The 25,242-nt window shown below is 38.5% G+C and overlaps 1 protein-coding gene across 3 annotated transcripts in view; it reads left to right on the forward strand.

The window, feature by feature from the left end:
* Positions 1 to 25,242, forward strand: part of LOC309631233 (uncharacterized protein) — a 223,390-nt gene that overhangs the window by 73,993 nt on the left and 124,155 nt on the right. For all 3 annotated transcript variants that reach the window (XM_082397471.1, XM_082397472.1, XM_082397470.1), the window contains exon 3: positions 1,133 to 1,192. The gene's annotated coding sequence lies outside the window, so the exon portion shown is untranslated. The remainder of the gene's footprint in view (positions 1 to 1,132; positions 1,193 to 25,242) is intronic.

Here is a 25,242-nt window from a genome sequence, read left to right on the forward strand (position 1 = left end):
GTTGGCTGGGGCTGACTCATCTGATAGCTCAACTGGGCTGAGTGTCCAACATGGCTCCCCCCGAGGACTGGCAATTGGTAGTAGTTGTTGGCTATGAGCTCAGTTGAATGTGCTAAACTGAGTGGCCACATGTGGCCTCTCCTTGTAGTTTGTGACCCTCACAGCATGGTGGCTATGCTCAGGGGTGGAGTGTCCTGAGAGTGAGTGAACACTCCCAAGAGTGAGTGTTCCAAAAGTCCCAGGGAAAAGCTGCAAGACTCTCAATGATCTAACCTTGGAAGTCCCAGAATATTTCTTCCACTGCTTTCTTTTGTTTCAGCAAATCACTCAAGCCTTCACAGAAGCAAGGGGCGATGCATTAGACTCTACTTTTTGATGGGAGAGCAGCAAGTGACACTGCAGAAGTGCATGTGGGATGGAAGCTATTATTATGGCCATCTCTGGAAAATGCAATCTGCCACAGTGAGGAGTTGGCAGGAACTCTCGGAAATTGTGGACTAATTTTTCACATGTTTACATCTTTCTCTGAAGAGAATCTTGAATATTCACAAGATTCTCAAAGGAATCTGACCAAAAAAAAAGAAAAGAAAAGAAAAAGTAGAAGCAATCACTGGTCTAGGTAGATTATGGTCTATTACATAATTAAGTTTATTCTATACCGTAATATTCCTTTTAAGGATATTTAATCTCTACCACTATCTTGGAATTGTTTAGCATCTAGCTGTGATTCACTAAGAAACTCATCCAATTAAAATCTTTAAAAACAAGTCCGGATAATTCCAACAGTGTGAATGACCATAAGTTCAATGAAACTGGATAAATACACACACACTCCTGTACATGTATAAAAACATGCTCTGAATTTTAAACAGAGGCGGCTGATTAAATGGTGTTTGTATTTTGGACCACTGTTCCCACTAGATCTACCTATATTTGACACTTAAAGAGAGAACTCTAATCGACTATTAATATTCTACACACTCTTCAGGGGAAATTTCTTTTTAGAACCCTGCAACACAGTCCTGCACAGTGCACAATGATTTACATCATTGAGCATGAGATTTGATTGCTTTTATCTCAGCATATGTAATTATAACTTATTGATCACAAAATTATCTGGTTTTTATTACAGCGTTTGACTCTGTGACGTCCTCCCCTAATCCATGATGGCCTCAGAGAAACTCCATTTTGAGTAAGAACTATTTATGTCTGTTTATGCCCCTATACTTGCTATTAGTTTCATGAACTTGTCCCCTCTGGATTTTGATGGAGGTGGGAAGGGGAGGGCAGAGAATTTGGGAGGGGGTGCAGGAATCACCAGCCAGCTATATTCTTCACTAGAGGTTAGCAGAAGCACAACATCAGTCAAAAAACCAACCACAGTCCTTCGCTTAAATATCAATATATGTGCAAATTCAAGGTACAGAATTAACTAACATAAGGGAATTTTGTTGCTGCTGCTGTTTAAGTTGATATGTCTCTTAAGTCTCTTTTTTGTCTGGCACATTCATCTCCCCCATCACCCTGTTCTCAAGAATTGACTTCGTGAAGAGACTGGGTCAGTTGTTCCATAACATTCCAGATTTTGCTGATTTTTTTCAACTTGTTTCCTATCACCTATGTTTCTGTAACTGGAAGTTACCTATAAAGGCTTGATTAGATTCAGTGTTAACATTTTTGGCACAGATACTTCACAGGTGGTCCTGTGTATCAATACTTCATGTGAAACCACATGAGAAAGTACATAATACCTCTTTGCCCTCCTTTTAAAGATGCCGATTGATCGGTAGTTGTAAAGTTATAAGGTGACCTTTTGGCTCCCTTGGAATATCCAGTTCCTCATTAATATTTAGTTTCTTAGTTTTAGCATCCATAAATGTATATTGCCTGAATCAATTATTTCATTAGATGTTACAGAATGGTAAATTATTCTATCATTCCTTCTACATTTGTTAGTTAAAATACTTCTGTAAGAAAACGTTCTCTCATCCACTGGGACTATTTTGTAACTTGCAAATAGATTTTCACAGGAAAGGCAGATCAAGACAATTTTTTTCCCTTTAAATACTAATTTTCAGAGTACAGAGTTGACTACCTCTAATAATGACAAATGATTTGTACTTGTTGCTTTGGCTTTCTCTTTTGAGTATCATAAATTCATGCATATTTATTTAATCAGTGTGTTTCAATCAATTGCTGTCATCTTCCGTTTGATGGTAAAATTGTCCACCTTTAGCCAATGGACAGCTTCCTTGCTTTCTAGCATAACAAGATGATCAAGTCTCGGCTTGTCATTTGCCATTCCACATCTGGAATCAGCAGTCTCTTCAAGAATCACTGGTTCCTTTCAGTAGGAAATAGTATTCAGAGACCAGAGTTTGGATGCTAACATTCTCATTATTACTGAGTTGTCATTGCTGCTGGATCTGTTCAGTGGACAGAGCTGGGGTATTTTAACATTTTGAATTTTAAAACATTTCAAAATTTAAAACATTTTAAAAACCATAATCACTTATTCATAACTATAATTATAATAACTTCAAAATAATACCAATAAAATATAGTATAATGAAATATATCAATATTACTACTAACATCAAGACAATAATGAAAGTGAAGATTGCTTTGTATTTTTATTAGACCACATTCCACTAACGAACGACGTGTGACATCCTATGTTCTAAAATACCTAATGGGCATGTAAGTTTAGGCCAAAGCTTTTCCCTTGAGGAAGAGGAAAGTTCTGGGAAGGATAATGGTCAGAATGACCTCAGTTATCTCATCTTCCCCCGCTGAGTCCTGAGAAGAGAGGAGAGGAGGAAAGGCCCAAGGTGAGTAGAAGGTGGGGATGCATTAGCCTCTTGATAGGCAGAGTCAGAGACGCTCTGAGCCCCGCCCTCCAGGACTGCTGGGTGTTGCTGGCAGCAGAGGGGATATGCCCCAAGCAGCACTGAACAAAGACAGATGAAATACGAGATGTATGTTTATCTGTGCACAGTGTCTGTGCCAAGACTGCAAGCACAAGATAGCCAGACGCTTCACTGAAGTGATAGAAACATTTCATAGTAGTTTGTCATTTCAAAAGAATAAATTGTATGAATGAAAATTATATACTCCCCTCCCAGACCCTAGATCATCCAAAATATTTCATTGGACAGCATGTGGCGCCAGCCTGACATTTTTGGGTGCATCACAAGGCTTGTTGCTATTATTTATCTTGTTCTTATCATGTTGGCATTTAAGCACCTTATCTCTGCCCTTGAGAGAAAAGATCCCATTTCTTTGGGCTGTGTTTTTTAACCAGTGATTCAGGGGCACCGATACACTTGCTCATTTAATTTTGAGCTGTACTCACATTTCTGCTGGGAGGCAACAACAAGGAAAAAACAGGTGAGGTTGGTAGCCCTCAGGGAGGCAACAGGTGGGAGGAGAGTGATCTGGAAGGAAAGCAAGGAAAGGCTTTGGTTCTTTTGGTAAACTGAAATCTGTTTTTTTCTCCCTGTGAGACACCACAAACTGTCTCACTTTCTTCCCTTCTCACCTTTTCCTCTTTTGTTTTGCCCAAACCCATCTTTACAAGCACAGAAAGGGGGAGTGACTTGCTTAGGTCCCATTCTCTATTTCCATGCCGATTAATTAGGTCTCCCCCACTCCCATCCCTGAGGAAAGACCCCTGCTCCTGTCACCTCCCACAGTCTTCTTATCATCTTGGAAATTTGCTTAGTTCAATCCATTAACATGAATTACTGGGAGCAATTTGGCCACTCTGTTTCTTATTCTTCTAGCCCTTTCCTTAATCCTTTATATTTGCAAAATATTTGCTTAAAGCAGTAGTGTCAGTCATTAATGTTCATATGGGATGTTCAGCATCCCATAGAGAGCTTGCTCGAAATACCAGGTCTTCTACCCTGTATTTACATTCTGATCTAATAAGATCAGATCTCATAGTGGGGCCCTAGTGATACTGATAAAGGAAGTGCAAGGTTTGAACTTTCAGGAAAAGTGGTTTAAACGTATGAGGAGTGGAGGAAACAAAGGATAGCCCTCACATTCTATCTGTACTCTCATTCCACTGGGGAAGACTCAGAGGGATATGGGAAATTTGCCCATGCTTCATACAATGGAATACTAGTCAGCAATTAAAAGGAACTAATTGCTGATACACATAAGAGGTATGAATCTCAAAAGTATTCAGTGAAAGAAGCCAGACACAAGAGTGCATATATGATAGAAATCAGATCAGTGGTTATTTATGGGAGGGAAGGAGATTGATTGGGAAGTGATCTGAGGCAATTTTCTTAGTGACGAAAATGTCTGTCTTGATTGGCAAGGGTGTGCATTACAGGAGTACATGCCTTGTCATAATCTACGTGAACATTTATGATCTGTGCTTTTCATTGTATGCAAATTATATCTTAAATTTTTTAACTTGAGTATACCTATTTTGGGTAATAATAAAATTTTTTACCAATCTTTTTTTACCAATTTATATGCAAAAGTCAAAAAAAGAAAACTTTTGAGATAGAAGATGATTTAACACAGTGCTTCAAACATGGTGTGCACTTAATAAAAATGTATTGACGACTAATAGCCATGCAAGAGTGGTTCATTGCAAGAGTTTGTTTATAAGATGCCTACTTTCAGCCCAGCAATATGTTCAAATTCAGCATTGTATACAAGATTCAAATGTCCTAACCCTATAAAAATATTTTTAGTAATCCTCCATCCCATCAATCTGGTTATACAGCCTTTTCATGCAAGTATAATAAATAAAATCAATACCTTTTATTACTTCACCACCAGAAACTCTTAGTACACCCAGATTCAAAGGCATAAGGCTGTCTGCAAGGCTGATCCAACCTTCAGGGAGTATTTTACAAGGAAAGCATACTATTACAATTTTGTATGAATAAGGAAAGCTATCCTCAAATCCTAAAAAGGATTTCTTTTTTATTTTTTTAATAAATTTATTTATTTATTTATTTTTGGCTGCGTTGGGTCTTCGTTGCTGCACGCAGGCTTCCCCTAGTTGCGGCGAGCGGGGGCTACTCCTCATTGTGGTGCGCAGGCTTCTCACTGCGGGGGCTTCTCTTGTTGCGGAGCATGGGCTCCAGGAGCACGGGCTCAGTAGTTGTGGCTTGCGGGCTCTAGAGCGCAGGCTCAGTAGTTGTGGCACGCGGGCACTAGAGCGGAGGCTCAGTAGTTGTGGCGCACAGGCCTAGCCGCTCCGCGGCATGTGGGATCTTCCCAGATGAGGGCTCAAACCCGTGTCCCCTGCATTGGCAGGCGGACTCCTAACCACTGTGCCACCAGGGAAGCCCCATAAAAAGGATTTCTTAGGTTGAAAAAGTACATATAAGGGCTATCAATCCCCTATGGATGATCTCTAGCTGGATAAATATAGGGAAAATTCAGATATTCTTCCAAAGAAATAAAATTTTATGAAAATATATACTGGATGAATTTTATATGTATTCCTATAATAAAAAGTATGCACTGTCAAGTCTCAGGCAAATCGGACAAATCACTCAGTAGTACTTATCTTTCTTAATTGTGCTGTCTTTCCAGTGGTGACTGGCCTCGTAATGCATATGTGACTATCTTCCTTTACATTTTCCTACAATTTGAGGAATATGACCAAAAAAATCAACTAACAAACAAGCAAAAGTGTAAATCAAACTAAAGCTTCAGATTAAAAGATAATTTACTGTTAGATTATGCATCCACAATGCTAAAGACACAAGTTTGAAACAAATTCTTTATCAGTAGGAACTCCTCAACTATTTTCGATTGTTTTGTTTCTAGAGAATTCACATACAGAGAAGAAATAAACAATAAAACATTACAGGACAGCTATTACTGGAGAAATATGATTTTCTTTTTCAATTTCAAGAGGATAAAATTTTTAAAGGGAAAACATAGAAATGATGAAAAATGTTAAGGACAATTCAAAAACTGGGAAAAGTTTTAAATCTCTCAACGATATATAAAAATTTTCATATTGTAATAGAAGAATTAGAGCTTTAACAATTCAAACTCTATTTATTCCAGTGATCTCAAAGTGTGGTACCCGGACCAGTAGCACCAGCATCACCTGGGGACTTGTTTGAAATGCACATTCTTGGGCACCAACCAGGCCTACTGAATTGGAAACTCTGGGGACGGGCCCAGCCATCTGTATTTTAACAAGCCTCCAGGTGATTATGGTACAGGGTAAAGTCTGCGAATCATTGATTTATTCCAAAAACATTTATTGGGTACCCACTGTGTGCCAGGCTCAAAGAAAGGCACTGGGGACACAAAGATTAAAACTTAACATGAACCATAGTTTAATCAGTCACAAAGAAAAGGAATATTAGCCAGTAAGATTGTTTTTTGAATACAGGAAAATAGGAGATTCCTCTGGCTACAGCTGGATCAGGTAGAACTGCCAAGAACACTGAGGAATTCTACTAAGGTGGGGGCAATGGTCCTCAGTCAGAATCACCTGGAAGGATTTTTCAAAAACACAGGTCCTGGCCCTTCCCAGACCGCTGGAATCACAATCTCCTGGAGCGGGGCTCAGGAAAACTGTATTTTTAACAGTTGCCCCAGTAATTCTGATGTTTACCCAGAGTCAATGATGCTGCTGCTGTAGAGTTGTCTCAGGTTCTGTGCTTCTCAGCACCTCCCTGCTGGCAGCTTCTCCTTGTGTTCTGTGATTATCTGTAGCAAATTGCCTCTGGGAGCATTGCTGGCGAGGGGAGATGTGAGCATGCTCTTGGGTAAAGCGCAGATCCCCAGGCTAAACCACTGAATCAGAATCTTTGGGGACAGGGCTCAGAAATATGCATGTTTTACAAATCCCCAGGTGATTTTTAAGCATGCAACAATTTGAAACTTACTGCCTTGTGGGTCTCCCCAAGGAGCTACTTTTCTACTCTCCACTACAGTCTAGTCTCCGAGGGCATCTTATCAAAACATGTTCCCTAACTTTTTTTTTTTGTCTCTTGACATGTGTGTTGCATAAGTAATGGCCCCTCAAAGATGTTCACATACTAATCCCCAGAATCTGTGAATCCTACGTGACGAAAAGGACTTTACAGATATGATGAAGTTAAGGATTTTGAGATGAGTGATTATCTTGGATTAGATGGGTGAGCTCAGTGTAATCACAGAGATCCTTATTAGAGAGAGGCTCGTGGATCAGAAAAGAGATGTTACAGTGGAAAAAGGAGGAGCAGAGTCAGAGTTTTAAAGATGCTTCTTTTGAAGATGGAGGAGGGGCCGTAAGCCAAGGAATACAAGTAGGCTTTAGGAGCTGAAAAAGGCAAGGAAATATTCTCCCCAAGAGCCTCCTGAAGGAATGTAGACCTACCAACACCTTGATTTCAGCCCAGCATAAACTCATATCAGGATTCTGACCCAAATTTGTGGTCATTTGTTATAATAACAATAGGAAACATACAATGTGTAAAATATATAGAAAGGAAAGTATTGTAATTCAAGACAAGCAGTGCTAATACTGATGAAGCTTATCTCATTTGGAGATTCTACCACATGAAAGATGGCATATTTAGTGTTCCCTTAGGATTTATATTTATCAATTTCTTTGATTAGAGGTCTTAATTAGACCTATAGTTACAATGATCATAGTAAACAATTCCAGAATCTTAAAAAACAAAACAACAACAACAAAAAACCAATCAGCCTCAGTTGCTTGATAGCAGTAAGATTTCCTTTTCAGATTCAGTCTTCACAATTTATCAGAAGATATGGAAGGTCATCTATTGTGTACAGCTAAAGACATCATGCTCACTAGTGTCTACTCTCAGATAGCTGACAAGCCTAAAAATACTCAATTCAGAGGAAGAATCAGGAAAAACATTCATAACAGACATACTTAATGTGATGTCATCAGCTACACAGTAAAATTTGTGAAGGAACACCACCCTGGGAAAAAGCCTTCAAAATCCTCTTAAACTATCCACATTCTCTCACTCACTCTTTACTTGCTTCAGTCTTACCAGTGGATGGTTCGTTTCTTTAAGCCGGGGTTCTCAAACTTGAGCGTGCATCATTAGATCACCTGCAAGGCTTGGACCCCAGTCCCAGGGCTTCTGACTCAGGAGGTCTGGAGTGGAGCCCAAGGCTTTGCATTTCTCACATGTGCCCTGGTGCTGCTCTGCTGCTCGTCCTGGGATCACAGTCTGAAAATCGCTGCCTAGAGCAGGGATTTGCATGCTCTCAATACTGCCTGCAAGTCAGCATCACCTGGAGACTTGTTCAAGCCCTGATGCCTCAGCCACACCCCAGGCCAATTAAGTCTGACTTCCTGGAGGTGAGATCATGCATCATGATTTTCAAACACTCCAGGTGATTAAAGATGCTGGTTTTGTGCAGCCAAAGCTGTGAACCACTGCCCTAGAAGCCAAAAGAACAATAAAGAAAGGGAGCAAGTAAATGTGAAGGAAACAGGGCAGTAACACTGACCATGAGCCGCCCTGCCCTTTGGCTGCCCTGGGCCCTAGGATTTTCTCTCAAGCAAATGCTTCTCCTGCGTAAGAGTTGAAGTTTAAAAACAGCCTCTGATCTAAAGGAATAAGAATATGATGCTACAACACACTACCAAGTCAAAATATATGACATTCCTAATTAGATATTTAAGCTAGGTGAAAATGGTAACCTGTTGAAAATGATAACACAATTCTAAATACTGTTTAAAACTTTATAATAGTTTTGTATTAAATTGCAAGGAAAGCCCTTAATTCTCCTTTTACAGAAAGAATCAAAGGAATAGTTTCTTATATTAAGTAAAATAAAAGTTCAGTGCTTTATTTCTTAAACAGCCCCAGTATTTTCTATTTCTCAGGCAGTTAATGTCCTGTGCTTCATACTTCGTATTCAAATATTTCTCTCTTCCACTCATACACACAACCTATTTTTATTGTCATGAATATTCATTGGTTTCAAACAATGTTGCTCACCTCTCAATTCAAGTTTTATTGTTTTAAATTCATAGTTTTCTATCAATGACCTGGAACTTAGAATACCTACCAATTTACTATTTTTGCTGCTTTTGGAAGTAACCTGAAAGGCAGTACTACTTTCATTCTTTCTTTCTTTCTTTATTTATTTATGGCTGTGTTGGGTCTTCGTTTCTGTGCGAGGGCTTTTCTCTAGTTGTGGCAAGCGGGGACCACTCTATTGCGGTGCGCATGCCTCTCACTATCGCGGCCTTTCTTGTTGCGGAGCACAGGCTCCAGACGCGCAGGCTCAGTAATTGTGGCTCACGGGCCCAGTTGCTCTGCGGCATGTGGGATCTTCCCAGACCAGGGCTCGAACCCGTGTCCCCTGCATTGGCAGGCAGATTCTCAACCACTGAGCCACCAGGGAAGCCCCCTTTTTTAAAAAATATTTATTTTATTTATTTATTTGGTTGCACCAGGTCTTAGTTGTAGCTCACGGGCTCCTTTAGTTGCGGCATGTGAACTCTTAGTTACGGCATGCATGTGGGATCTAGTTCCCCGACCAGGGATCGAACCTGGGCCCCCTGCATTGGGAGCGTGGAGTTTTAACCACTGTGCCACCAGGGAAGACCAAGGCAGTACTACTTTCTAACACACAGCTTGCTACCTGCTGCTTAATGTCAGGGGCGCTCTGAAAATAATTGGGGATTTTTTGTTTTTGTAGTGTGCCCCAAATAGCAGTTCTAATCTATTCAGAAAACTCTGATACATAATCTGACATATTTACTCTATTCTATCCTAGATTTGTACAGGATGTACGGAAAAGTACTTTACTTTGGATTTTAGCACCTATCAACAAATATCATAAATCCCTTAAGCAAATATGTTTGTAACATACTACTGTATAAGAAAGAGCTATTAGAGTCACATCTATTTCTCCCAGGCTATTTGATGTAAAAACTCCTTAAATATTTACTTTCGTAAATAAAGGAAATTCACAAATTCTTTACTTCCTGGTAGGAATCTAGCCTCTAAACATCCCCTTTTCAGTTTTTTTTAGGTGATTGTGAAGGATAAGACCTGCAAGAGTGACCCTCACTTCAAACCACATCGGACTATTTTAGCACATTTTGTTAAAATGATCCTATGTGTTGTATTGCAGAGTTGAATCTCCTCCAGAACACAGACCGGATTTTATTTATGGTACTTTTAATTAGAATCAGCCCATAGGAAAAATTAAATAAAAGTGAATTATAAGACTTACTTCATCAATGTCAAAAAAATTAAAATATGAAAATGTATGTCAAATGGGTCATTGAACACCAAACGAGTTACACACACGCACATAAGTTGAACTATTTTCAAACTTGGGGGGGGAACGTTCCTGAATTTACTCAAATTAACTTTATAATACAAACATATCAAAGGTGTGAAATTTTAATCTGATTTTTATTTTACTTTAACATAAGCTTATTTCCAAAGTATCTATGTTTTGTTGCTATTTTCCTGATAATGTATGATGGCTGAAAAAATTCACATATTTCAGGAAAAGTAAAAACCTCCTCCCTTATACCTGTGTTTCAGTAAACATAAATGGGTCCATACCATAAACAGCATACTTTAACTGCATTTTTCTTTTTTTTTTTTTTTTAATTTTATTTTTATTTTATTTTTGGCTGCGTTGGGTCTTCGTTTCTGTGCGCGGGCTTTCTTTAGTTGCAGTGAGCGGGGGCTACTCTTCATCGCAGTGCGCCGGCCTCTCACTATCGTGGCCTCTCTTGTTGCAGAGCACAGGCTCCAGACGCGCAGGCTCAGTAGTTGTGGCGCACAGGCTTAGTTGCTCCGTGGCATGTGGGATCTTCCCAGACCAGGGCTCGAACCCGTGTCCCCTGCATTGGCAGGCAGATTCTTAACCACTGCGCCACTAGGGAAGCCCTGCATTTTTCTTGTTGTTGGATAGTTTTCCACAAAAATACATTAAGAGTCCCATGGTAAAAACCACACTTGTAGGCATTTCAACGTTTGGATATATTCTAATGTATTTAACCAATCCCCTGTTGATAGACATTTAATTATTTAATTTATAATTAAATTTATTTCAGTTATTCAATATTGTAAACAACTTTGCAAGAAACAATCTTGCAGCATGTATCCAAATATTTCTTTAGAATAAATTCCTAGGAGTGGAATTGCTGGGTAAAAGAATACAAACATTCGAATTTTTGAAGTTTTGGTATATATTACCAGATGACTCTCCAAAGATTATGCCAAATTTCATTCTTACCATGTATTAAAGTGCTTATTTTCTTCCATATTCACCAGCAAATGAAAGAAAAAGGTTTACTGAGATAAATTTTCATATCTTACAATGTACTTGTTTTAAGTATAAAATTCAATGATTTTTAAGTACATTAACAATTGTACAACCATCTCCACAATCCAGCTTTAGAATATTTCCAGCACCCCCAAAGGGCTGCTCAGGCCCATTGGTAATCATTCCTCACTCCCATCTCAATCTAATCTAGGCAACCACTAATCTATTTTCTGCCTCAATAGATGTGCATTTTTTCCATACGTCATAGAAATGAAATCATACAGTATGTGGTCTTTTGTGTCTGGCTTCCCTCACTTAGCATAATGTTTTTGAAGTTCATCCATTCTGTAACACTATCAGTACTTCATTTCTTTTTATTGCCAAACAGCATTTTTTATAATTACAAAAAAAAAAATCCTCTCGTTCAGAAAAGGGAAGATTCTGGATATGGGAGTCACTGCTCTATAGCACTTATGCTGACTGAAAACTCCTACGTCCAAGGTGGAGAAGTGCTTTGCTTTGACCTTGATTCTACTTTCTGTAGGAAGCTTCTCTGTCCATTTTTCTCCACAGTTGTTGGATTTGCCCTTTGGGAGATCCTTCCTTGTCCATTTCCATCTTGGTCATAATTCCAGTGAAGTGGGAGACCTCCTCCTGTGGGACCAAAGAGCGTTTTCAGCGCATTTCTTGCTCATGCAAGTTTGGGGGTCCAAGAATGATTTTAAGGCAGCCAAAGGGTTTTTTACTCCAGGTTTATGATTTCTTTGGCAATATGTTTTTACCACTCAGTCTCACATGCCAGGAACACCACCCAAAACTCTTTCTTAAATATAATTATTAACTCTCATGTCTATCCTTGCTTCCTCACCCTCATGCCTCTCTCACATACACACAACTTAATGCCAGCATCGTTGAGGTCATACAGAGTATGGGAGTCTTGGCAGAGAAGGCTATGCCCTTAATTTAAATTGGTCTTTGTCATGGGGCCATCAATTAAAAGCATTTTCAATCTTATTTTCTATTGTTGGGGATCTAGAAACAGTTAGCTTTTCCAACTCTTTGCTGCCCCAAATTTCTTTTCTCTCTGTATTTTTTTAAAATTTCTGCTTGAAAATCATCCAGCTATTTTCTGACTCATTTTTTCTTCTAGTATATTCCTAATAGAAGCCAGTAACGACCAACACACGTCACATAATTCTGTTTTCCAGTCTCTTCCCCTAGAGCTACAGGCTTAGTAAGTGCTTGATCTGCCTTCAAACTATCTCCAGTCACAGTTTTAACACATATTTTACCACTGTATTACATGGGTCTCCATCTCCCCATCCTCTGATATTAGTTTCCTCACTACCCAATGCTGATTCCACATCTTTTAGGTTTTTATTAGAGTTGCAGCTCATTTCCCTATTAGTTAAGATTATGCTAGCAGTAAAGTGAATAAAACCCCCAATTTTAATAGCTTAACATAATAGAATTTTATTTCTCACTCATATCATATCAATTAGAGGCAGTGGAAATTAGGGCTATTTCGCTTCACAGTTCTTCAGAAACAGCCTGACAGACGCTTTACTGTCTTCAACAAAAGCCAGCAGACAAGGGAAGAGAGAGGCCGAGCATTGTGTGAGAGGTGATTACGGGCCACACTTGGAAGTATTGTACATCATTTCATCACTTCTTCTCATGTTCCTTTGGAAATAATTCTGTCTTAAGTGCACATATCACTGCAAAGAAGGCTGAGAAGTGTACTTTACCTCTGTGCCCAGAAGGAAAATCAAACAAGTCTGGCAAACAGCTAGCCAATGTCTGCCATAGCATTGTATAAAACATTTAGCCTTTGACTCAGTAATTCCAGTTCTAAGGATCTTTGCTAAGCAAATATTCTGAAATGCAAATATGTTTGTTCATTCTGAGGTCATTGAAAGAAGCAAATATAAATGTATAAATAAATAGAACATTAAAGGTAGAGCCCATTTATGTGATGGAATATTATACAGCAATTAAAAATGATTCTTATTAAAATGTTTAATCACATAGGAAAATGTTTCTGATGTACTATTAAGAAAAATAGGACACAAATTTTACATATAATACATATATATTTTTTAAAGAGAGCAGTAAAATGACGGAAAGAAAATATGCCAAAGTGGTAACACCTATAAACAGTGTGAAAGGATTATAGCTTTGTCAGTTTCTTCTTTTTATGATTCTAATTATTCATACTGCTCACAATGTAACAACATTATAATCAGAAATAAAATACACATTCTTCTAAAACATAATAAATTCACAGTCATATCTAGGTCTTCTAGTACTCTACCTTAATGTCAATATCTTTAATAATGAATTCAGGAAAATAACATAATAATAAAATAACATATCTTTTTCCTTTATAAAATATAAGAACTGAATATTATTATTTAATTACATATTCCAGAAAAATAGTTTGAAATGGATAAAGTTACAATAATTTCTTCAGAGATGACATTACTATAGGAATGCAATTTTTACTTACATTTCCCTACCTACAATGCTTTCTGTTTTTTGTTTTTTAAATTTCATTTCTAAAAATGTCTAAATCCATTTCTAAAAAGAATATATTCTAATGCCCTCTCTCTACCTTCCTCCCTCTTCTCCTCCTTCCCTTCCTCTTTCTCCTTCTCCTTCTTCTTCTCCTTCTTCTTTCTCTCCCTCTCTCCCTCCCTCTCTCTCTCTCTCTCTCTCTCCACTCCTGCAATATACAACCCCTAAAAGTATGTTTGATCTACCATTGGTAAATGGTATTTATCACCCATCAAGATTTTTAGTAGAAGCTTATTTTCTGTATGTCCAGCTGCTTCTGTATTGGAGGTAGACAGACAAAAAGACAGACAAAAAAACCCACACCATAATCACTAGATTTATTACCACACTGTTGGTTTCTGAGAGTTTAGAATGGATGGTGGCCACATGTCATGATCAGTTTCTATCAACACTTAGTTGGCCAGCCTCAGATTCTTCATAATCAGATATTCCCAAATCTCAGATACTCGCCTAAAATGAAGCTATTATTCTTACCTATGTGCAGTACTGCAAATCTATCGATTGTCAGCATTTAAGTTAAGGAATGTTGATTTTTCTGTTCACAACGGAAGGTTATTTTCATGTTAGAATGAATGATGCCCATCTTTCTTACCCTTTGTGGAGCTAGGACCACTAGTCTGAATATTCGGTCAGTTAATCTCCGTGACACATTATCTGTGTTCCCATCCATGGGAATTTGTCAATATATGCAAAAGAGATTGTGAAAAGAAATCAAGGGTTAGTATAAAGCATACTGTGTTCATGCTTTCTTCATAGCAAAAGTAGTTTGCACTTAAGTTTTTTTCTACTGACAAGTGAATTCATAGCATTCTGTCTCCTCACTCTCACTCTGGTGTTTATACAGATTATTTTCTATTATAAGTTGTATTTATGATTTTTTTCTATTTCAGAAAGAGGAAGGTGAAACTTTAAAATCCAGATATCTTATTAAATACCTTTATGATTATTTCCATCTATGAATATATTTTTGTCTGTTTTGTGACAGTGCTTATTGTACAGTGAATAACTATGAATGGTAAAATTGTATGGAGCTACTAACACAATTCTGGAATCTAATCTTTAATATTTTTGCCAGGGATTATGCAAAAACTTATAATTATGTTTTACTTTGGATTTACCCCATCCTTACTTTATCTCATATTAAAGTGTAATCAAAATCAGCCTGTTTCCATTCGGTTGCAAATCCCCTTCTTAAAGCACCTATTCAAAAGTCTCCCCAATTTTCATTTTCTCTGTCTTTTCTTATTATATTAAATCCTGATATCTGAAAATTGAACCATATAGTAGCATTACCATGGTCTTTTAAAAATACAGATCATATCTATTCTTCCTGTATTTTTACATTATAACTGTGTTTTTTTAAATCCTTGGCAGGTTGCAATTAGATTTCTTGTGTGTCATTGTATTATAGTAAATGCCATTATTATGGTAGAAATAATTCACTTTGTTTAGTGTACTGTTCAGATAGTCTGCTGAGATCCCTCTGATACCAAATGTTATTCCCATTCTTTAATTATAATTTTAATCTTTCCTGGTTTACCGTTCTTTCAGTAGATTAATTATTTTTATTTTAAAATTCAGAAGTTGTCTGAGCTTAATAATGTTTATTAATAAGAATTATAATATCCCATTGCTTTTTTTCCCTCTCCCTGCGGAACAGAAGGAGTAACTTTGTTTTTCCCAAACTCCTTGACCTATAACGTTTGAGAGCACTCTGTGGAGCAACAACTCAGGTTTATCATTAGTAGTTGAATACATTTCTGAGAGTAGTTGTTACTTGCATTCCAACTAGTTAGTGATCACCACATTGAAAGTCAGACAGTCAAAGATAGGGAGTTTCCTTTGTCTAGGGCTGTTGTTCATACACACGGTATAAAATGAGGCCATAATCCTTACACCACAAAAAAACACCCCTTAAGCATGTATTTAACAAACACATCTATAATAAGATGAGAGTGTAAGCCCTGTGAGGGCAGGGATGGTGTCTATCATGCTTATCATTAAATCCTCAGGAAACACCACAATGCGTTGGCACACAGTAGGTGCTCATCAAACAAGTGTTGAATGACTTAATGTGCATGTGAATGACCCTCACTGGTGCATGGGTTCAGTTTTTGTCCCTCTTGCTGTGTGCATGGATACATCTTTAGTTAAGGTTCAGTTCAATCTAAGCAAGTTGGTAAGAGTGAGCAATGAAGTATAGTGGGAGATGATGGACTCTGCAGTCAGGATTGGAGCTAACTTCCATTCTGTTCCTCCTAGTTGTGTGATTTGGGCCAAGGTGTTTTATCTCTATTAGCCATGATTACTTTATCTGTATAATAGGAAAAATAATCCCCACCTCCCAGATTTGTTATGAGAATTATATGAAGCAATATTTGTCAAGTGCTTAGAACCTAATCTGATTTGGACACTGATGATTATTAGCTTTTTTGGGGGGGGAGGGAAGGTGCATAAATATTTGTAGCCTTGTGTGCCAGTCAGCCGTTGCCACAGGTCACCACAGTGTCTCAGTGGTATGCAACAACAAACACTGAAGTTTCTCTGCGGGTCTGCAGCCATTGCTCTGCTGATGACTGGGCAATCTCTGTGCTGCAGTTTGGGACCCAGTTGGCTCCCAGTGTTTCTCAGCTTCCTTGTGCCTGAGTGCCACCTAGGGCACATTCCTCTCACGGTCTTGGCAGAGATGTGATAGGACAAGCCTCCTGCACAAGTACATTTCAAGCCCGTACTTGTGTCATAAACTAACATCACATTGGCTAAAACATGTCCTGTGGCCATCCCAGTGTCAAAGGATGGGAAAGTGTATTCCTTACATGGGGGTGGGGACGTTTGGGGGCAGAGAGTGAAGGTTTTTGAACAATAATCCTACTAACATATGTTCAATAACTAGAGGTGAGTGAAGCTCGTAAGTCTTTTCTCCCATATCCTTGCTTCCAAGTAGAATGATACAACGTTAAGTAAGTGTCAGATGGAATTCCGCCTTACCTACAGGCAAGCAGGCACAAAAACAGTCACAGAAGCTGTTCTGTGAGCTTGATAAAGTCCAAAATCTCTACCCTTTTAGGTGCTGTGATAGCTCTTGAATGAAAGGTTTATTATAGGGGCAGGATTTATCTAAATTTTTAATAGGTGTCAAATAACCAAAATCTTCCAAATCTGAACCTACTGGGTCAGAATCAGAAGTCAGAAGTGCCTTTCTGGAGGCTACAGTTACTGGGGTTGTGAGATTCTTATACCTCGTACCTGCAAGAGCAGGACTGCCTGTACGATATTTTCAGCAAATCCATATTTCTTTATCACTACTAAGTTTATCAATAAAGAAATCATTTCTAATAACATTCACATATTTCTAGTAATATAACCATTAAAAAAATCTCTGGTGTTGATCAAAAATTAGGAAGAAAATTAGCTGAAGTGTTGGAGCAGCTCCTGGGGGAGTGCAGATCTCTGCGTCCTGTCTCTCCAATATTGGATTATCATTCCTGTCGTGTATTTGTAATAAGGGTACTTCAAATGGTAACTAACCATCACTTGGTTGTACTCTGAAGCTGCTACTGTACACTGAAACTAAATACAACACTAATCAGTGTCCAAAAGAATGTTGATTGGGTGATTTCTATACCTGCCATCTTACATTCGAATTGCAAGTCCCTGTTAGACTGTGTCTCTGGGTTCCTTAAAAAAAAACTTAAATATAAAATAATCATTTGTTGTTTGGCCTAAGCATTGCCAAAATATCATGTTAATCTTTTATTTGCACTGAATTTTTTGTTTGCATCATAAAACCAAGGGCGTAAAACTGGGCTAATAATAAATGAAAAAAGCAATTTAAAAATAATATCACAATTCATGACTCCCAGACTTTATTCAGCTTTTACCTAATAACAAAGAATTCAAAATAGCATTAGAATTCTTTTTTCCTAAGTCTTTTGACCAAACAAGCTGAGATGAGGATGAATAAATCTATCTTAGGGACTCTTCTATAGGTTGTCAGGTTGTTGCCTCCAGATCGGCTGGATAGGGATGGTGTGACATTCCCTAGAATGTCCCTGCCATCCAAAACCTCAGACATGTATAACTGTCCTTGATTATCCATTTATTTTAAGACAGGGAAGAGAAACGGCAGCTGTCCTTGAATATTTGAAAAGTTGTCAGGCCAAAGAGGGAGAAGAGTTATCCCATGTATTCCAGAGGACAGAACCAGGACCCCTCAAATCTAAAGAGAGGTAGTTGGACTCAACATGAGGGAAAGCACTGTAACAATTAGAGCAGTGTGAATTGTAAATACTGCCTTAGTGGAGGCGGGTCAGGGTGACCACTGCCTGCAATGTGGTTGAGGGGACAGAATTAGGTGACTCCTAGGTCACCTCTGCTGCTAAGATTTTATGAGTCTATGATTACAAGGAATGAATCAGGTTTTCTCACTGGCTTTTTATCCTCCCTTTGGCCATTTCCTCTTCCTTATCTTTCTCTCCTTTTCCCATCAGAGTAAGACTTTCTGGCCAAGAGCCTCTTGGATTGTTTAGTTTCAGACCTAAGACTCGGGTAGCTATGTGACACTCGCTGGCTCTACTTCAAGAGAAGTCCCAATTCCAAATGATTACCCTGAAGTTATTGTATAAATTTCTTTAGAAAGATAATTTCAATAAAAAGTCTCAGTTCATTTCCTGTTTCTGCCTAGTCTTTAATTTCTTCACCAAAAATAGAGAGGGAATAAGATGTAGCTAAAAGTTATAAGTAGGTAGCTAGTATTTCACAATTTTTTGCTTGCAGCCTTCTCTAAAACTAATGTATTTCCCTCATTTATTAAAGTTATTTTCTCTTCCATATGCAAATTTTACTCTTAGAAACACAAAATGTTTTAGTTAGAGAATTTTACCCTTAATTTACATTTATAATATTTCCATGGTCTCTCTTCCATAAATCCCTTTTGTTTGTGGTAATTATGGACACCTTCAGAAGTATAAACTCAGTGGCAATTTTATGATATACAGAACCAACAGCACTATTAAGTTACTAGAACTGTTCCCTTTTGTAGTTTCTAAACTGCTGAAGTGTCATTGAAACTCTTTCAAATCACATGGGTTTAACATATGGAATTTTTTAAGTTATTGTTTTTCTAGTAATAATTATTACTTGAATCATCAAGAATACTTTCCATTTACAGAAGCAAATATCAGGTAGCAATCATTCATTAGTCCTCCAATGTTGAATCATCAGTTATAAAGCATCAGAAGGACTATCTCCTCTCATTCAGGTATGTGTGTGTGTGTGTGTGTTTGTGTGTATGTGTGTGTGTGTATATATAGAAGACCTTTCTAAGGCTGAAGAATCTCTCAGATGGGTGCACCACTCTTCTATTCATGAATGCAAGTACACACACATACACACATATATTCATCGAACACTGAGCCTAATGTGTAAATAGCACTGCAGTCCACTGTTAGTCAGTACTTTAAATTCTGGGAACTTGGGAACTTCTCTCAGAGGATCCAACCTGTCCAATCAGAGACGTCATTGAGTTCCATGTTTTATGCAGTGACTATACAACACCTGGTTTTAGGCAGACCCTTGCCATCAGATTATGGATGAAGAGATCACTCAGCCCATCACGTTATCCAAGTATGAAGGCACCCTCTCTTTCCTTGGATACCTGGAGAGTGTATTGTCAACAGTCCTTGCAGTGATTTGGGCTCAAAGGCCAAGGGATTCTGTTGCAAAATTATCCAAACTAAGGTGTACATTTAACAAACACCTGAGGCTTTTGGTAAATGGAACTTTTGGTCAATAGCCTCTGGGGATTAGAGGTAGATGAGTCCACCTCAGCTTCCCGATATGCTCCTTAACAAGTGGTAGGCTAAGATGAAAGTCAGTCTTTAGCCAAAATCTGCCAAGTACTCAAACATTTTTTAGCAAGAAGGCACAAAAACAGTCAACCTGATCTGGTAAGTTTGGCAAAGTCCCACTCTCTGTCCTCAGACTTGCCAACAGGCACTTGGCAACAGGAAAGGTTCAGGAACAGGAAAGATTCCCTCCAAGGTGGACGCCATGATGTTCTAACGGTGATAATGGCAACATTCTGATCACGTGCCAGTGCTCTGTGAAGTGTGGGACCCAGGACTAAATGAGCTCTACACTTGAGGGCTTCTCCAAAGGAACTGAGTGGCTGGGCTTGCCAGATTCCCGTAAGTTTTCATGCAAGGGTGGTTGGAATTGAGAGTCAACATATATATTGAACATGACCCATTTCAGCAGTGAAAAATTATTTCTGACATTTCTTATGCTAATTAGAAAATCCTCATGTGCAGATTTCCATAGTAATATTTGAAGTGCCTGGTAATCATGGCTGGAGTGTGGATTCCTGATCAGGATCCTTCAAATGCTAACTAATTACTGCCAGGATATAAATGAAAAATTAATTTCATTCCTACAACATACTGTTTATCCTGAAGTGTTTTTAAAGTAAAGTTTTACAAAGATAATATACTAATATAATCAGGAACACTGTAGCCTTTCATCTATTTTCTTGACTACTAATTGAATAACATTGGCAGCATTATTGGAAATCTCAAGACTGTGTTTATATGAGGCAAAATGGTGAAGTCAAGTTTCTACTTTCTCTATCCTTCACCTTAAACTCGGTGTCCAAAACTAAATGACAAAAACAGCATCTCTTCTACTCTTCCTTCTCTGGGTATTTGCTACCACAATCTTCCCATCTGTCCAGACCAGGGACTTGGGATTTATCCTCACTGGAACCTTCTCAATCAAACAAACTTAACATATTCAGGTGGTCACTATGGTAAGTTGAATGGTGACCTCCAAAAAGACATGTCCATGTCCTAACCCCCAAACATATGAGCGTGGCCTTGAGATCATCCTGGATTATCTCAGCGGTCCCTAAATCCAATGACAAGTGTCCTTCTAAGGACAAGGCAGAGGAGATTTGTCATAGAAGGTAGAGAAGGAGGAAAAGGCCACGGGAAGACAAGGCAGAGATTGGAGTTATTCAGCCATAAGCCAAGGAATGCCTAAAGTCACCAGAAGCTGAGAGGCAAGGAAGGATTCTTGCCTAAAGCCTTTGGAGGGAATGTAGTCTTGTCAACACCTTGATTGCAGACTTCTGGCCTCCAGATCTGTGAGAGAATAAATTTCTGTTGTTTTAAGCCACCAAGTGTGTGGCGGCAGTCCCAGGAAACTAATACAGTCACCAGTCCTCTTGAGACTACCTTTTGGATATCTTTGAAACCATCCCTTTACCTCTCTCTCATGCCACCAACGTAATTCAAATAACCATTAATTTCTACAAATATTTTGATTGATAGGAAAAGAGGTTACCAGGTAGTGGCAAAGACAACCTTCTAATCTGAGTTTTATTGGGGCATGGTCTTACAAACCCTATGCTTTGTACTCACTATCTGCCCAAACTGAGCACTTCTGGAAACAGGAAAATGACAACATACCTGATTGTCGTCATTGATGAACTTCCTTAGCATGGCTGGCAGTCAGTTAAGCCACGCAGCAGGAACATACATAGCTTAACTTTACCTGAATTTGAGAAACTACAAACGTTTCTCGTCTAACCATGGAAGAAGGAAAACAGTTTGCTTCTTTTTTGCCGCATATGTCTGATACTGCTGCAGTGTGCTGGAAGACACAGACCTCTTATGAATCTAAGCCTGTCTCCCTTCTCCTTGGACTGGAAAAGCTACAGCAAAAAAAGGACTCCAGTGCTCACTGGGATTAACCAGATTAAACCCTGAGCTGACTGATTGTAAGGAGACTTCAACAAAAGCTTCAGGGCAGGGACAGCAATGAGTCCAACCGTAATATCGATAAATAGTTGTTCAGTACCTGGAGAGCTGTTCTCCAAATTCTTCTGAGCTTTAAAGCCTGCAAAAAACAAAAAACAAAAAACAAAGAAAACCTCTCCTCTAAGATGGATGCCCATGGACAGGTGTTCCAGCAACTGTATCATTCTACTAAGTCTAGAGATCCTAGTCTCCTGGGGCTAATTAGGTTTTTGATTCCCAAGAGCTATTTGGCTTCAGGAGGCTACCTACTCCCAGAGACAGAAATCTATTCTAGAGTGAATGTTGCAATATGTTTTCCCACTGGCTTAATGCAGTCTCAGTTGTCTTTATCTGAAATGTAGGTATTTAACAAATATCATTTCAATGGGTTACTAATTACTGATTATAGGCAATGGTGCCAAGAATAAATTCTTTAAACCTTCTCCAAGCTTTAGGACACTTCTTCAGAATTTCTCTTGACAGCTGTTTACTCATTTTTAGATTCCAGCACTTCATCTTTTCTTTCTCGACATCTCCACCCAGACACTAGAATAATAAGACTAAGAACATCACAGTTTATCAAATTTGGAGGGAGGCGGTGAGAAAATCTGGGGGAACTTTCCACTTGAAGCCTCTTCTGTTAATGTCTCTCACAGCTTCTCATTACCCAAGAACAGAAATCACAGTGAAAATGCTTCTGTCATAACACATGCAAGAAATAACTAACTGGATTGCAAGGAGACAGTTTTTATTGTATTTATTTTGGGTTGGGTATAGAAATAGACCATCAAGGAGCATGTATATGTGCATAAACACAGATATACATTTTGGCAAAATAGAATTGTACCGTCATAGAACCAGAATCATTTCCTTGTCAGACTCATGGAATAATGCGTTTGTCATTCTGTATATGTTTGTGTTCAATAATTGTGTTTCAAATGCAACACTGAAATAGCTAAACTCATAAGTATGTTGGAGTCCCTTCTCAATTCAGCACTCACCTAGTTAGCTTTATGACTCTCACTCAAGCTCCATGATTACAATGAACATCTAGACAAATTAGGTGGACATAAAAGAGTAGGACACAACACATAAAGCACCTTCATTGAGTAGATGGCCATTACTCTCCATGATGGTCATCCAGTTTCAATTGTTCTTGAAAAGTCCTTTTGTCAAAAGGAAAAGTCCCAAAGTTTTTATCTCCTGCATGCCTGCCACTTGTATGTCTGACATTCCTTTAACTACCATTCATGGGCCAGGCACTTTATATATTATCTCTTATCTCTAAAGCCACTCACAAATGTGCAGATTATGATCATCATTACCATTTTACAGATGAGAAAACAGACTCATAAAGGTTAAATGACTTGCCTACAGATTTACAAGTGATAAATAGACAACGAACGCAGATTAGAACTTCTGTCTAATTACCAATCTTCTGTCTCATTACCAAACCTTTTGTCTCAAAGACAAAGCCCTTCATGCCCACCATTATTGTTAAAATGCAAATGTAATCAGCACAAGATACTTAAGACTCTGTGTAGCTCACACTAAGGATCTAATATGGAAAGCAATGGAATGTCTATACCTGACAAAGACAGGGTAGGAAGAGGTTCTCGAAGAGGAGGAATGGAGTCTGGGGGGCCTGGGAACACAGTGTGCCTTCTCATAATTCTGCCCAAGGAAGTTTTTGAGTTCTCAAAGCCCTTTCTTGCTTCATCTTGTTGACTGAGGAAAAAGCCCACTTTCATCCTAGGGCTTCAAAAGTAGTAAGCACATTTCAACTACCCAATTCATCATAAAAGTATTGTTAGGAAAATGCCAACACTATCAAAGATGAATTACATTCAAGAAAAAAAAGATGAATTACATTCTTCTGAATGATTGAGTCACGCTCCCCTTTTCTTTCAGCTGATATGCTATTGCTTGGTTTTTCACAATTTTGGTATCTTTGCTTAGCTAGCTGTGTATTATAGAAGCAACATTCTCAGCCACTAGGTATCAAGTCAGTGTTCAGGCCTTTCTATGTGAGTTCAGATTTTCAGAGTTTGGAGGAAGACAGCCTAAAAGTAACTGAAATTATAATAACCAAAGGGGAAAATGTGCCAAGTGAGGCTTTGTGGCTTATTCCCTAGCAAACCCAAGAGAAAGAGGTAAGGAGCAAGACTGCTCGCATGACAGTTTTTATTGTTGTTGTTCCTAAAGGTCAAAGTTTCTTCAGCTCTGGTTAAATTTTCAGCATCCCTGACTCTGCAATGTTACTCAGGCCCGTGTATCCCTACTGTTTTGAGACGGTCACTAAGAGAAAGGGCTGTCACAAAATCAGACACCAGAAGCAAATAAGTAAAAACATCTATGGGCAAGGTTATATTAAAATGCAATGAAGGGAGTTCCCTAGTGGTTAGGATTCTGGGCTTTCACTGCCATGGTCCAGGTTCAATCCCTGGTCGTGGAATTAAGATCCCACAAGCCATGCGGCGTGGCAAAAAAAAAAAAAAAAAATGCAGTGAAGTCAAGAAATTTCTCCAGGGCCCTTATCTTTGTATTGAAGCAAAATAATTCCCCATACCATGGTTGTCTCACTTCATTCCTTTTCATGTTTGCAACTTTGGTGATGAAAGAAGAAAAGAAAAGAAGATGAGAGGGGAGGGGAGGGGAGGAGAAGGAAGGGAAGGGAAGGGAAGGGAAGGGAAGGGAAGGGAAAGGAAGAAAGGAAGGAAGGGAGAAAGGAAAGGAAGGAAGGACGGTAGGCAGGCAGACAGACATAAAATAAAGGATTTGTTATCAGTGCCCTCTTCTGGAAGCAGATGAGAGTAGCTCAGAATCCCAGAGCTGTGGCCTTCTCTTTCATTAGAAAGCAGTGATTCATGCCAGCAGACAGTGTCAGGCTTCCGTGTGTCAGATGTGATTTGGTGCTGGCATGATATAGTGGAAAGGGCCCTGAACTTAAAAATCAGAAACTGGATTTAAATCCAGCCTTTGCTCCTAATCTTCTATGACCTGGAACAAATTATTTAAATCATTTGGTTCATTGTCTTGAGTATTACTAGCCACATATCTGGATTAGAATCACCAGAGTATATGGTTAAAGATGCAGAACACTGGGTCCACCCCATCATTGGGATTGAAGGGCAGGAAGAGATATGAATCTGAATTATAAATAATGTCTAAGGAAATTCTCAAGTAGTTCTGGCTTCAGTTATCTAATCTGTACAATGATTTTCTTAAATTAAGGGATCTGAAAGCCCCTTATAGCTCTAATACTTTATGATTTTTATAAAACAAAAGGAATGATTGCTGAACAGGTTAACAAATTGTGATATGTCCATACAATGGGTTACTACTCTGCAATAAAAAGGGATTATTGATACATGTGACGACATGGATGAATCTCAAAATAATTATGCTAAGTGAAAGAAACCAGACCAAAAGAAGAAAAAAAAAAAGATGAGTTCACTTACATAAAATTCTAGAAATGCAAACTAATCTATAGTCATGGTAGTTGTCTAGGGATGGGGACAAAAAGGAGGGATTACCAAGAGGCACTATGAAACTTTTATGGTGAAAGATATGTTTATTATCTTGATTGAAGTGACAGTTTCCCAGG

Source organism: Balaenoptera borealis (genome assembly GCF_965194805.1).
Source record: "Balaenoptera borealis genome assembly, chromosome: 6".
Taxonomy (NCBI): Eukaryota; Metazoa; Chordata; class Mammalia; order Artiodactyla; family Balaenopteridae; genus Balaenoptera; species Balaenoptera borealis.